Consider the following 16,071-nt stretch of genomic DNA (forward strand, 5'->3'; position numbering starts at 1 on the left):
TGTGTGTGTGTGTGTGTGTGTGTGTGTGTGTGTGTGTGTGTGTGTGTGTGTGTGTGTGTGTGTGTGTGTGTGTGTGTGTGTGAGAGAGAGAATGTGTTATCTATGGTATCTCTGTACCTCATATTTGTAGTAATGGAGTGTGGAGCATCTCTTTGATCGCCCAGAGTTCAGACATCGGTATACTTGATTGGAGAGGGAGAGTATTGTTCATCTTAGATGGGTAGGTCATCTGTTAGTGATGATGGGGGTTGTGTTCTGTGTCTTGGTGGGGCAGGAGGGTGGGATGTAGAGTTCCTCAGACTGTCCCGTTGGTATCTGGGTGGTCTGTAGTTCCTGGGAGCAGCAGTTGGGTGGGTGGGTGGGTGGGATGGTTGGGTTTGCGACCAAGGGTAACGGTAACATCCTTCAACGTTTTGGCGAAAGTTCTTATCCCAACCCTTGTTCAGGTGTATCCCGTCATAGAGATCCCATGTTCCAATGTTTGCATGGTGAGCTATGTGGATGCACATCCCCTTGAGATTTCCATGTTGACCTCGTGGATGACATGTGCAGGGGTGTCTGTTCTGGGGAGAAGGGTAGAGATAATCACCCTGCTGTCAGGGAATTCCCTGGAGGCCCTCTCAGCCATCTTGGCCATGGCCTCAGCAGTGTCTCTGTCTAGGGTGTGAAGGTCATTGGTGCCTGTGTGCCCCACGATGTACTGGGGCCTCCCCAATGTGTCCTGTCTGAGCAGCTCCATGGCATGGCCTGTGTTTTGGCAACGTTTGGCTGTGGTGTTGAGGCCAGGGAAAAGGCGTTTGGGGTCCAGGTATTTACCATTTGAGTCCATGAGTAGGACCACCTGTACTATACTGTAATATAGGGGTTGGGCACCAGGGAGGGGGTCTTTGTCTGGGCCGGAGTCTCTGGGTGTCAGGGTTTGAGACCTGGGTAAAGGCTGTGGAAGGTGGGAACTGCTGGTGTCGGAGGGAGTTGTTGCTTTGGTAGCAAGGGAGAGGGTAGGTGTTGGGACAGCAGCATGTTTGTAGCTGGGAAGAGATTCATGGCAGCTCTTCTTCAGGACTTGCTCCCTTATCTCCTGGAGCACTTTGCTGAAGCTCAGGTCTCTGTTGGTTGCATCCTCCTTTATTTTCAGGGTCTGGGCTCTGAGTGTGGTGTTCTCCTCTTCCAGCTCGAGTATGGTCTGTGTCAGCTGTCTGAGTCTCCTCTGGGTCTCCTTCAGTTCTGTGGTGGTGACTTCACTCTCCCTACTCAGCTCTGCGATGGCCTCGTGGCTGTCCTCCTTTAGCTGGTGGAGCTCATGTCTCAGCTGTTGGGTGGTTTCAGATTCAGCGAGTCTGGCCATAGTGAGCTCCTGTGAACTCCAGCTCCAGGAGGGACAGGCTCTCTCTCAGTTGTTGAAAGAGCTTGGAGGGTGTTGGAGGGACAGGTCCAGATGGACTGGTTATGAGCTTCAGGTCTAGTTCTGTGACCTCTGGGATCATGGTGCCACCATCCGATTCCTGATCTGATCCTGTGTCTCTTCCCATAGTGATGCAGGTACTAGGTCGGTCTCTTTCAGCCTCTGCTTTCAGCTTGGGGAAGAGTTCCTCAAAGGAGTTGAGGCTTGCCTCATTTCCCTGTACTAGCACTGTACCTTTTTTAGTGTAATAAGTAATAGTGAGTAAAGGGTTGTCGGTGTTGAGGGTTTGGTCCTGACACACAGTTAAGCGGCCTCCGCGACCAATGCCTTCTTTGGCAATATGTGAGTAACTGTTACAGATGACCTGCTTCCATTTATTGATGTCATTTGTATGAAAGAGGACATTATTTTTTTATCTTTTTGTTGTTGCAGAAAATATAATCGTCAAACAGTTCTATGTTGGACAGGAGTTTTGCCTCTTTGTGTTTCTTCTTTACTTTAGCGCTGCTACAGTTAGCAGGGTATTCTACCTCTCTGCTGCATCTGTTGCTTTTTAGTTTCATCTCCATGGTAGCACTCTTTGATGGGACAATGATTTTTTTAAATTGATCCCAACTGACTCTAACTGATTCCAACTGTCAAAATGGCTAAGCTAGCCAAGTTTCTGCTGTCAAGGCCAACAAATCTCCCCTCTTCAAACAAATTTGTTTTACTTTCAGTGTAGTGTCTATGTCTTAGGTTGCTTTTCCTTTTCCTTATTTCTTTATTTTCCAGCCTCTTTTCCTACTCTCCTCCAGGTTTGTGTCAGGCTAGCGGGATTGGTTGGTTTGCTCCTTGCTGTCTTTCAGGCTTAGATTTGCTGGAGATCTTCTCTTTTTGGTGGTAAGACGGATATTTTTGTTGCAGTCCGTCTTCTTTATTCGATGTCTGTATCTCTATGTTGCTATTTGCAGGTTATTGATTTCTTCGGTTTTGTTTTTTTTTTTTTATCCAGAATTTGATTTCAAAGGTATAATTTTCAGGAGCTCATCTTGTGTGTGACCTCTCAAGATGGAATCCGGAACCTCTCTCTCTCTCTCTCTCTCTCTCTCTCTCTCTCTCTGAGAGTTTGTCTGTCTGTCTCTCTCGGTCTCTCTCTCTCTCTGTCTGTCTGACTCTCTCTCTTACTCTCTCTCTCTCTCTCTGTCTTTATCTTCAATTTCATGTTGCTTTATTGTCATGACAAAAAATTCATCTGTGTTGCCAAAGCATAAGAAAAAACATACCTATTAACAACAACAAGGAGTAACTACATCTGATATAATAATACAAATAAACAGGATAATTATGATATAAATGCAGATACTAAACAAAGTCAGTGCATGTCCCTCAAAGGGTACGTTGAAACAACAACAATAATATATATATATATATATATATATATATATATATATACACACACAGTACAGGCCAAAAGTTTGGACACACCTTCTCCTTCAATGCGTTTCCTCTTTATTTTCATGACTATTTACATTGTAGATTCTCACCGAAAGCATCCAAACTATGAATGAACACGTGGAATTATGTACTTAACAAACAAGTGTGAAATAACTGAAAACATGTCTTATATTTTAGATTCTTCAAAGTAGCCACCCTTTGCTTTTTTATTAATAAGGGAAAAAATTCCACTAATTAACCCTGACAAAGCACACCTGTGAAGTGAAAACCATTTCAGGTGACTACCTCATGAAGCTCATTGAGAGAACACCAAGGGTTTGCAGAGTTATCAAAAAAAGCAAAGGGTGGCTACTTTTGAAGAATCTAAAATATAAGACATGTTTTCAGTTATTTCACACTTTTTTGTTAAGTACATAATTCCTTATGTGTTCATTCATAGTTTTGATGCCTTCATTGAGAATCTACAATGTAAATAGTCATGAAAATAAAGAAAACGCATTGAATGAGAAGGTGTGTCCAAACTTTTGGATATATATATATATATTTTTTTTTTAAAAAGAATACAAATAAAATAATAGAAAAATAAAAATGATTATATATACAATTTTCTATTTATTTTGCCTTGTATTGTGGCAGGAGAAGACATATTTAGCTGCTAGCCATGCCGTGTTTTTATCTTCCCCTAATAGAAAAGGAAGCTTTTTGTCCTCAGTGTAGGTAGTGAAGCCTGTTATATGTTTTTCAAATTTTTGGAAATATCTTTCTCTCTCCCTTTCTTCAATTCAACTGCCACATTTTTTTATTGACAGATGTACAATAAACGTACACATGTTCCACCAAAACAAGTTCCTTCAACAGGCTTTTTTGCAGAGACTAGAGATGGGAGAAAAACATCCTCTGGTTTATTGGCATTTCTTTAAACCAATCACAATCATCTTGGGCGGTGCTAAGCTCCGGACGGAGCCACGGTGCCTCTGCTAAATAGTCTCAGGAAGGAACTTGTTTTGGTGGAACATGTGGACGTTCAAAAGTGGTTTTAGTCGTGTAACAGAAAACTCTGATTGGACAGATAGTCTAGGTAGCTGTCTGGATTTACCCTGCAGAGATCTGAGGAGCAGTTAACCATAGTCCTCACAAATCCACCGGAGGTTAGAACCCCGACACAGAGACAGAGGAAGGAGACGGGACATTCGGTCAAAATGAGTTAAATCCGGCCGAATTTTAGTCCGCAATCAGAATCAGAAATACTTTAATAATCCCAGGGGGAAATTATTTTTACCACTCCAGGTATACAAACAACAAATAAAAACAACATATATTATCAATACTTTAAACATATATAATAAAAACAAATATACAGTAATAATATATAAAATATGAAATGTACAGCGTTAATGTGCAAATAGTGCAATAAAAAAGAGAAGTGATTGTCTTTGTTTGAGATGATTACAGAGAGGGGGTGTTTGACTCTCTGAGGGAGGTGTTGTAGAGTTTAAAGGGAAATTTCACCGCTGGAAAGCTGAATATATCTTTAAATTGGGTCACTTATGTAGTAGAAATGTGAAAAGATAATTGAAATTGGTGCCTTCTAGGCCGAGATAAGCCAGAAAATGTGTTTTTGGCTCATATGGATGAAAGACACCAAATCCCAGAATGCACTTGCTTTGCTGCTGTATGAGGCCACTCCCAAGCCACGCCTACCCTTTACAGACAGACAGTGAGACGATCAACTCAACAAGTGTGTTTTATTGTCATTTCAACCATATACACGAAAAAAACATTTCACCGTGGCTCAAGTTGTGTTACACATTTAAAACATGCTTTTTTCTGGCCACAGCTGATACATTATCTGCACTTCTTTCAGCGGATTGATTGATAGCTCCAGAGTGAACAGAACTGTGTCCATGGCAACGCTCTGCTATGCATGGCAACGGTGTGTTATCCTTGGCAACGGTGTGTTATCAAGAAATAACAGACCGCATTCTACATTAGAATTCAACCAAGCCATGTAATAAAAGAAGGCTAACACATAGCTACTAGCATTAGCTCTTGGTGGGCTGTGGTATAAACATCAAGTATAAACACACCCGTACGTTTGCGTGGGATGTAGCTAGAATTGTCGTCATTTTACAGTCACAAACTCCACCAGCAGTTAGCAGTTAGTTGGATACAAATCACCCCATTTCTGCAACAGGCAGTCCGGGGTAACACAGCCCACCTCCACTAGTAGTCTTACCCGGTGACAGAGCAGCGGGCTGGATTGTCCACAGCAATGTTTCCACAACAACAAAAACACAGCACAGCCGTCTCTGAACTCGCGTTGGGAGTTTGGTTGAAGTTGGATGTTGTCCAGTTTGTTTAATGAGTGGACACTTGCAAGCAGGATTGGTGAACAGATGGCTGGCTAGCGTTAGCTTTCCACCGGCACACTCGTTCAACGCTCCCCACTGATGAGTTCTCTTTACCGGCCAGAGGCATCAAGGCACCACCGCTGGTCTCCGTGCAGGCGAAGCTCGCGTAGTGTGTGTCAGTATTGCGTCTGTAATAAAGTGTCCTGCATATTCTCCGATGTGTTCCAATGTATCCCGGTGGTACACGTGTGTGGTAGTTTGAATGCACATAATTGTTGTTCTGAAATTTCCGTCGGGATGAACAGTTTCTGCTCCTGCTGAGAAGCTAAGCGAGGATTCAAGATGGCTGACACTCGTTTTTCCTCGTCAATCTCCAGAAAAAGCCGACAGTCCAACCCCCTTTGGGCTATGCGGAAGTGGCTCCTAATACAGGCTGTAGTCTTTTGCCTCTGGGCAAAAATTGTCATTTTGCGTCATCTGAGTTTTTTTTCCAGACCCACAATACAGAGATCTCCCCTCTCAGGGGGACATGAGGGAGGGAAGCATGGTCATTCAAAAATACTACCAGGTTTCTACTTATACAAAGCTTAATGCTAATCGGTGAAGTTTCCCTTTAATGACCACAGGCAGGAAAGATTTCCTGTGGTGCATCTGGGTGAGAGGAGTCTTCTGCTGAAGGTGCTCCTCTGCTGGGCCAGTATGTCGTAGAGAGGGTGGGAGACATTATCCAAGATGGACTGAAGCCTGGACAGCATCCTCCTCTCAGCCACGATCGCCAGTGTGTCCAGCTCCTCCCCCACGACATCACCAGCCCTCCTGATCAGTTTGTTCAGTCTGTTAGTGTCTGCGACCTTCATCCCACTGCCCTTCATCCTGCATCCAACAGAGCAATCCCAGAAGTGGAACGTCGTGGATATAGACCAGATCTGCCAACATGTATGCATTTTGCGTACTCGGCACGCATTTTGACCCTTCAGTACGCTTGTACGATTCGCTGCTCTCTAGGTAAAAAGGTTTCCTAAAAATGTAGAAAATAAAGAACTTTTAAAAATAGTTCTTTTTGTAAACAAAATTATGGTAAATATTGCCATGCCATCTTAAAGGTGCAATATGTAATATTGTATGTAATACTGGCAGCTAACGGTTAAAATAGTTACTGCACTACCAATTCAAAATACTGGAGAGTCATCTCCCCCGCCCCCTCCTGCCCAGACTCAAAGTTCACGGAGGTTGCCAGGCTGAGACCGCAGCATTCACAACAATGTTGCTAGACGCTTTTCTCACATAGCCAGACATTACTCCACAGCACAGCGGAGTAGCTAACGGTAGATGCTAGTCTCACATAGCCAGACGTTACTCCACAGCACAGCGGAGTAGCTAACGGTAGATGCTAGCTATATTGACAGTCATAAAAGCCCGTGCTCACGTGGAGCTCTGTAACCAACTAACAGACACACTTTCTCGGCTTAAAATGACAGTATGAACCGCTAAAAACACAACAACCTCACTGTCCTCTCCACACGCCAGTCAGGCACACTTCCTCGGCTTAGAATTACAATACGAAACGCTAAAAATACCACTACCTTGCCGATGGAACACACTTCACTGGCTTAGAATTACGGCAACAATCGCTAAACACACTGCAAACTCACAGTCCTCTCTTTCCGATTTACAGCCCCCCTCTCGTGGCTTAAAATAACTCACCGTTGTCGGCTCCAGCCGCTGAAGAGGCTACACGCTGTAAACAGCCATGGGCTGCTTGCCTGGTCCTCCCGGTAACGTTAACAGTTAGCAGGGTTAGCATAACGGCGTTAGCCAGGACCAGTCGGGATCACTTTACTGGCTATGTCTCAATTGTTTTTGCGAGTAACCAACTCGGGTACTCTAGCTATATAATTCAATGTGAGTACACAAATGTTTAAATGACAAAAAATGCCCATCCCTAGTAGCTTTGATAAATTAGCCTGAAGCTAATGCTTACCTGTTCAGGAGAAAATAAGCCAACTCTGCGTCCTTTTGGGCTCTAAGCTGTCTCCATCTTTCAAATACATCTCTACATCGTTTTTTTTTTTTTTTTTTTTTTATGTCATGTAGAATCTATCTCCGTTGATCCTGTTGGTTTGTTTGCTGCTTTCATGGCTGTACTACCGTTACAGCTGTAGCGCGCTGGGTTTATGTTTTACAGGTATATATCTGGCAACCCGGCCTGCCTGTCAAACTGGGCCGTTGATAACAACACACAGATCAAAACATAAACATAAATTCCGTCACGGAATGTAAATTTTAAAAAGAAAAAATACTGAAATTAGCATTGTTGTCAGAAAAGATAGTATTTCAGTTTAACATGTTTCCTTAATACCTGATGAGGCATTGGTGTCATTTTTTGATTTATTACAGTACAAATATTACATATTGGACCTTTAAAAGTAAAATATAATTTCTCTCTTGTAAACAAAATAAATTATTGTAAATAAAATAAATTATTGTAAATATTGCCAAAATATAACTTGTATCCTTTGTAAACCTTTTGATCTTCCTCTCAGGGATCTTGTCCTGTCACTCTCTATGCATAAGCATTTACTCCACGTTCTTGCTAAGAAACACTAGCATGTTTACCTTTTCAGGTTTCAGGCAGGGTCTGAGGCATGTAACAATGTTTCCTCCAGAACTGAAAACTCGTTCTGATGGGGAGCTAGTGGCTGGTATGCAGAGATACTTTTTTGCCACCTCACTTAGATTGGGGAAGTGTACATGATGCTTTCCCCACCATTCCAGTGGATTTTTCTTACTATCCAGCATGGGGGACACCAAGTAGCTGCTCAGCTCTGCTTCTAGTTTTTGCTGAAGTGACACAGTGGGTGCAGTTGCAGTTGCCTCACTTCCTTTGAAAAACTTCCTAATGACCTTTTTGGCTTCTTTGCTTCTGATGAAGACGTAGAGGGCTGTGTACTCTCAGTGGTACTTTCCCTGCAGACTGCAGCTGCTGACTCCATCTCTGTTTTCACTTTCTCCTGAATGGTGGCGACATGGTGAGCGGAAATGTATGTTGTTTTAAATCTGGGATCAACAAAACTGGCGGTGTCCAGTAGCTCTTCTGTGATGGGGTCTGAGTACTTCCCCTTAAGGTATGCAAGGATGCTGGTTTTGATTGTTTTGGTCAGCTCCACGTCATCTTCCTCCTCAGCCAGCACTCGTGAATTTAGGATGTGCAGGACAGGCTTCACGAATGAAATGGTCACATAGTCTTCTCCTGACAGAGCATCTGTGAACTCCATCAATGGGGAAAGAGCTCTGTTGACAGCCTCCAAGACATCCAGGTCAGCCCAAGATGGAATAATGTGCCTTGATTTCTTATCATCAGCGAGGACCTGTGTAATGGCTTTCTTTTGCTCAAGGACCCTTGCAGTCATCATTTGCATCGATCCCCCATCTGGTGACACATCTGGTTTTTAGCTTGTGTTGCAGCAGGTTGAGCTCTTGTTGCGCCTTCCCTAATGCCTTCTTCTTCTTGCAGCTATAGGAAAAGGCACTGACTGTTTTTGCACACCCTCATTGCTCGCACCACACGTTGATCTTTCATTGCATTTTCTGAAATAAACGCACACAAAAGTATATAAGAATATTAAATTATTGATGGTTTCAGAGATTTACAAACTGTAGCTCTAACAAAATGTATACAAGAGGAGAAATGCCTTATTAATCTGATATTATTTAAGCAGTTTAATAACACATCTAAAGCTTTTTTAATTTCTACTCTAATGATGACTTAATGTAGCGTTTTGTTACATTGTAATGTGAGGTTTACATTGTTTTATTGTTGTCACAGTATTTATTTAGTGTGCTGAAGGACAATTAATATTTATATACAGCACCCCTTTAAACACATGTAACAAAGTGATTCAGCACAGAAAAGAAAAAACACAAGTCATATAAAAAACATTTAGACGTTAAAATGTATGATCTAAACCAGGGGTCGGCAACCTTTTAGATATGACTTGCCCTTTTCAAAATTTCTTGTTTATTAGTGTGCCATGTTAACATTAATTTTTTTTTATGACATCACATCAAAATGTAATATCCAGGGAATCTGTAATAATCAGGACCTTGTACTTATTATTATTATTGTATATTATTATTATGGAAACATGGTTGTAGTATGCAGTCCTGATTGGTGGAAAATGGGCTGACAAAAATATCACTGTCAAAGAGCCTGAAGCGAAAAGTTGTGGAAAAGCCCAGCTTTAATGATGAATGGACTGATAAGCAGGTCCTGTATGCCTCATTTTCAATGAAACGATGCTGTGGCAAAATAATAACACAACCAGCATCGTTATCAAAAATGAATAACACAAACATAACGATTGCGTCATTCACGTGCATATTAAGTAGCCACATGTATTTGTTTTGGTCTAATAATGCATCCATATTTACCGCTCCAGCGGAGAGGATGGTTTCTTCAGACAGCTTAAGTTTATAAGAATTTGTCCAAACTTCAAGAATCCCTGCAAACTAAGAAAAATAGACTACAAACCGACAGCTTTTCTTTTAGCTTGTTTTGTAAAAATGTGCTATTTGCAGAGTAGAGCTGTGTTTGCGTAAAACAGCGCGGTGGACAAGAGTGGACTGAGCAGACAGAGCAGATTGAAATATCGCTTTCTACATGTTAATGCCGGTGTACACAGGTGAGTGCATTGATAAGTATTGACTTTTAACTCACCAAGGTTTAATTGTAGCCGCCTTACAGTAACGAGACTAGCGTTAGTTCATCTGCCCCAGCGGCCGTTGGTAATCCTCTTTGTATTGTTCCCAGTCAGATAGATACCGTAGATAACAGGTCACGCACAGGCGCCGATTTATGTTTTCCTCCGTGGGTGCTCACACGCGCACACCCTTTAAAAAAAAAAAGTAGTCAACAATGTTTGCATTTCAGAACCTTAAGAAATAAGGTATACTAAAGCCGTAAAGTAAGGTATCTTTCAACTCAGGACAGCGCCACTTCTCACAGATAGGATTGGAGATGAGAAGTTTAATCAGCTTTGTGGGAAATTATAAATCAATGCCACCGACATGACCAATCACACAATGACAGACGCTCCACTTAGCACCACCTGCAATGTTTAATATTAAATTAATATAAAAATGAACTGGCAGTCTGGCACACGTAGGTGCTCAGTATTTTTCGTGGGTGCTCAAGCTCCGGAGCACCCACGGTATCGGCACCTATGAGGTCGGCAACTGTGAACGTTGTAATTTGGCATGCGGATGAGAGAGTGCTTCAGCATTTCAACCATGATTTCAACACATCAATAACTCTCTTGCACACATATTGCCAGCGTGCCATTGGTTAAGGTCCCGCGTGCCCATGGTGGCACGCGTGCCTAAGGTTGCCGACCCCATATCTAAACAAATAAAGAATATAGCAGCTCGTCACCACCCACAAATTCCCAACTAGATTGAATATCATAGCATTGGTGCACTTACCAATTGCCAGGTGCAGCCTGTGTCCAAAACACTGCTGCCGTGTCCATCCATTGAGCTGTGCAGCTTTGACAACATTAGCGCCGTTGTCTGTCGTAATGGCCACAAGGTTCTTTTCTGTTAGTTCCCATGCAGAAAGCATATCTCTCAGGCCCTGTGCAATCATCTCTGACGTGTGATCGACTGGAAAATATGCTGTCTCAAGCCACCTGTTGCGCAGCTTCCATTCATCGTCAATGTAGTGCAATGTAAGGCTCAAATATGGGTCCATCGTCCTACTTGAGCACAGATCAGATGTTGCTGCAAAGTGCTTAACAGACTGAAGTTCAGCAGCTACTTTTTTCCGACATGTTTGGTACATGTTGGGCAGCGCAGTTTGGGAAAAATAGTGTCGTGATTAGGCTGTAGCGATACATTAATCTCACGATACCATACATGATATTCAGCTCACGATACGATGTATATCACGATATTCAGCCAACGATACGATTTCTTATAATTCGATACACTTACATCATTTTCTGAAAGATTTAAAGGGGACCGAGTGATTTTGGTGACATCTTGTGAGTGTTCCATTTACTTGGATTTAATTAATTGAACTGAAAACATCAATTACACAATATATGTCTCTGACTGGACAGAGAGTCTACAGCAGGGATCATCAACTTCATTTTTTTCAGAATTTTTCTAAGCACTCTGGCGGCCGGACTTTCAAATAAAATAAAATAAAATGAATTTATACCTAATACGCATATTCTTTTTCCCTTTCTTACTGAATTAATGCTATTTTTTTTTTTACATGTATTCGTGTGAGCAATAAGAACATAAACATAAAGAACATAACGATCGCGTCATTCACGTGCATATTAAGTAGCTCCAGATTGTCCGCTCTAGCGGAGGGTTTGGTTTGTTCAGCCAGCAGGTTTACAAGAATTTGTCAAAATGTCCAGATTCCCGGCAACCTAAAATAAACAGTTAGACTACAAACCGACAGCTTCTGTTTTAGCTTGATTGTAAAAATTCGCTATTTGCAGAGTAGAGCTGTGTTTGCGTAAAACAGCGCGGTGGACTGAGCAGATTGAAATATGGCTTTCTACATGTTGATGCCGGTCTACACAGGTGAGTGCATTGATAAGTATTGACTTTCTACTCACGAAGGTTTACAGAAAAGAGACCAGCGTGAGTTCGTCTGCCCCAGCGGCCGTTGGTAACTCTGTATCGTTCCCAGTCAGGTGCTGCGTGTTTTAACCTTTAACACACACACATCTCGGCTCAGCTGTGTGTGTGTTTTAACGCACACACATCTCGGCTCATGCTGTGTGTGTGTTTTAACGCACACACATCTCGGCTCAGCTGTGTGTGTGTTTTAACGCACACACATCTCGGCTCAGCGGTGTGTGTGGAGCTCGGTCATTGCTGTAAAGAATCCCGGCATGTGAATAGAGATGTAAATACAGGGGGCTGGGTTTTTGCTCTAAATGTTTGAAATGATAAATAACAGAACACATTTTTTCCTCTTTACATTTTGTGAATTCATGATTATTCTGGGGGCCAGACTAAAAGCTTTGGCGGAGGCGCCAGTTGACGTTGGCTGCTCTACAGCGACACTAGCGGCTGGCGGACCAAATCGCTCTTCCTGCAACGTGAATGGGGGTAAACACGGGGGATTTGAATGGGACTTATGTATCGATACTCGCGGCATAAAAATCGATACTTTCTTGGGGAATAAAATATCGATTTATATCGCAAAATCGATAAAATTGCTCAGCCTTAGTCGCAATAGCACAGTGTATCTTCTGTCGAGTGTTTTAACGAGTTGTTTAAACCCACTGTGTTCCACCGTAGCTATGGGAGCCATGTCCTTCGCGATATAGTAACTAATGGCGTCAGTTATTTCTCTCCATTTTCTTGAATCCTTTTCATATTGTGTAGCATTTGTAAATGCGTGTGTTATTGACACCTGCTTTGTGGAGGCACTTGTTGCTGGGCGATTGTCAGCCTCTCTCTTTTTTTGAGCCATGCACTGTTCATATTCGGTAATGTGATTGCGCTCCAGGTGTTGAAATAGATTGCTCGTATTACCTTTGGTCGCTATAACAGTTTTTCTGCAGTGTTGTCGCAGACTGGACGGGGTGGAGTCGCGTGACTGAACACGCGGCGGCCGTAATATGTTTTAAGGGGAAAGTAGCCTTCATTAACACACAGTGGGCGGCCGCGGAAATATTAATAGGATTAAAAAAACGAAATAACTGACTTGGTAAAATTACGTCTGCTATAGGCTCTGAATTTCGGTTTCGATAATTTTTTGATTAATCATCCAGCCCTAGTTTCTATGCAATCTACATCTATGACGTGGATTCTGCCGCTGAGCAGTGGAGTGAAAAGCTTTTGGCCAATCAGAGCGCAGCATTTTAAACCTCCGCCCACCTGCCCATCCCTTCTTATATACTATCTATAGCTATGTTTCCATCGACCCGTTTTTATCCGAATTAAGTGATATCAAATGAAAAATGCCTTATGGAAACAGTAAAATCTGATTGAATTTCATGAATATCGACTCAAAGAAAATGTTTGGTCTCATCGGATATTCTCTTGATCGATATACGGCTTATACGATAAACGCTGATGGAAAGGTTATTTGTCAAATAAATAATGAATTGCAATTAAGTTTTAGGTCATTTATTGATTGCAACCCGCAATAAAACGAAGAAGAAGTTTCAGTTCATTTCCGCCCAGTATTTCCGCTCTGTTTGCAAAACAAAAACAGATGTAAGTGGACAAACGAGGAGACAAGATACTTTTTTAATTTAATTTACCAGAAAAATATAACAGCTATTTTAGATAGCAAACATTTAAGAAATGCCATCATTTATCAGGAGCTCGCGAAGGAAATGACCAACAAAGGTTACGACAGGGACATTCTAAAATGCTTAACCTGAAAAAGCTTAACGTGGTTTAATGTATCTAAACAACGATCAATCATCACCAGATTTATCATGGTCATATCTTGTCATGAACACTTAAGCCTGTCAAAAAAACTAAATCGAAATCCAACGATTATAGAAGTTATCTCACGTTAATGTTTTCATCAGTGGCCGTATGGCGAGGAAAAAGCTTAACGTGGTTTAATGTACCTAAACAATGATCAATCATCACCAAATTTCTCTCTCATATTACCCATCATAACCACGGAAAACTGTCAAATAATTTAACCCAATGTCCAATTATTATGGACATTATCTGACATAAAGCGTTTCTGCTTCAGGGCAGCGGAGCGGCTGGGGGTTGACTCTCCACGGTTCTCATTGGCTTTATAAGTCCCAATTTGAAAAAGTTTAACGTGGTTTAATGTACCTAAACAACGATCAATCATCACCAAAAAAATCCCCTTCTATATTGCTCATCATAACCACTTAAAACGGTCAAATCTAACCCAATGTCCAAATATTATGGACGTTATCTGACACATTAACGTGAGATAACTTCTATAATCGTTGGATTTCGATTTAGTTTTTTGACAGGCTTAAGTGTTCATGACAAGATATATGACCATGATACATCTGGTGATGATTGTTCGTTGTTTAGATATTAAACCACGTTAAGCTTTTTCATGTTAAGCGTTTTAGAATGTCCCATAAGCCGTGGGACGTCCTGCGGAGTAAATGGAAGGCGCTCAAACAGCCATACATGGCTCCGTGCCGGAGGGAAAATATAAGGCAAGTTCCACCTTTTTAATGAGCTGGATCAGATCCTCAGCCAAAGGCCCATCGGAGTTTATAAGCTCAGATCTATAAATAGCTTGGCTTCTAATATTAACAACAACAACTACTTCTGTCTAGCAAAACTTTGTTCGGAAAAGTTTGCTTGAATGTTGTGCAATTCAGTGCAAAAATGAATGGAAACACCGTAAAATGTCTCAAATCAATTCAATACACCACTTTAATCGCAAAACAGCATGTGACGTCATTACGCACAGGTTTTTATTCGCTTTAAAGCTGTTGGATGGAAACACACTTTCGCCAGCTTTATTCACTTGCGGTTTTTTACCGAACTTCAGATAATTCGTTTGACAAGTGGATGGAAACTTAGCTTATTTTAATTCAATTCAGTGCCTCAGCAAGCCAGGCTGTCCGGATAACAGTAAGCTTGCATGCCATGGTTGAACCGCCTCAAAAAAAGGTTTGGAACATAGACAGTATATATCGGAACGATTTCTTAACGGGAGAGATGGCCTTTCCTCCACATGTCCAGGCTACATCACAGAGACAGTATATAGAACCTCCTCATGCGTTCTGCACCGTGTGCAGACAGACATCGACATCAGTCACCAAGGGGCAACAAGTAACGAACACAGTCCCATCAACATGGCATCATGACTTTGCGTAAATATACATGCCACTTTCATAAAGCAAAATGAAGAATAGAAAACATTGGGTAAGGCTTATTAAAACAAAAAATAAAAAAAAATAAACGGCAGAAAAATCGCCTCACTGTGTTTTACCCATCCGCCACCCCAACCTACCTCCTTACCCAATTCCCCGTTCCTTTATACTACTCGCTACGGCGGAAATTGACTCGCAACGTAGGTCAATAGCGGCCAATTTGCGTTGATCGATTGATGCAAAAATCGATTATGCATCTTGATAACACGCAAAAACGGAATACAAATTGGTGTGACATACATACGCCAATTCATGAGATCAGTCTGGTCCCATAAACAAATACTCCCCACCCCCTGAAACATAATTATATTACAAATAAATGGATGATATGAAAAAAGCGTTCATAGTGTCCATCAGTGATGGGAGTAATTCGTTACAATTCAGTGGTTGAAATGACTGCAGAGATACATTTGCGACACAGACATTATTTTCCGGAGTTGTTTACGCTGCGTTGAAGCGAACTGTCCCGTCACTGTTCCCGTGGTCAGAACCAGAGACGGTAACTGCCAACATCTGTGTCCTGTCAGTGGCGACAGCAATGGGACCGAGCAAGATAACATGTCGGGAATTAATGTTTAGTCTTGCTACACGTAATATTACATTTTCTCAGCGGTGGAAATTAACTATAGCCGTCGGTATACTACCGGCTACTTTGATTCAATTTTAATTGGGTATTTTTCATTTTCTCCTACTTATTAGGCTACTTCTAGTCCACCCAGCCCAGTCTCATGCCAGGTCGTTATATAGTCACATTATTGTAATCTATTAAGTCGTGGACAGGTTACGTAAATGCCGTTTTTTTCGTGTGGCCATTACGAAATTGAAAGCAATGCATTTTAATGGGAATCATATTTCGTGATCCCAGAACAAAAGCGATTAGTGAGTAGTTGATAAGGCGAAAGTCCGCGTAGGGAGGTTGGTCAGGGTGGTGGACGGGCCAGAAAACACAGGACTTCCGGGG

General features: G+C 41.9%; 1 protein-coding gene across 4 annotated transcripts in view; it reads left to right on the forward strand.

Annotated features, from left to right (window-relative positions):
• LOC114570600 (ras-specific guanine nucleotide-releasing factor RalGPS1) overlaps positions 1 to 16,071 on the forward strand; it is a 146,510-nt gene that overhangs the window by 94,096 nt on the left and 36,343 nt on the right. The gene's annotated exons all lie outside the window — the stretch shown is intronic.

Source organism: Perca flavescens, chromosome 16, assembly GCF_004354835.1.
Source record: "Perca flavescens isolate YP-PL-M2 chromosome 16, PFLA_1.0, whole genome shotgun sequence".
NCBI lineage: Eukaryota > Metazoa > Chordata > Actinopteri > Perciformes > Percidae > Perca > Perca flavescens.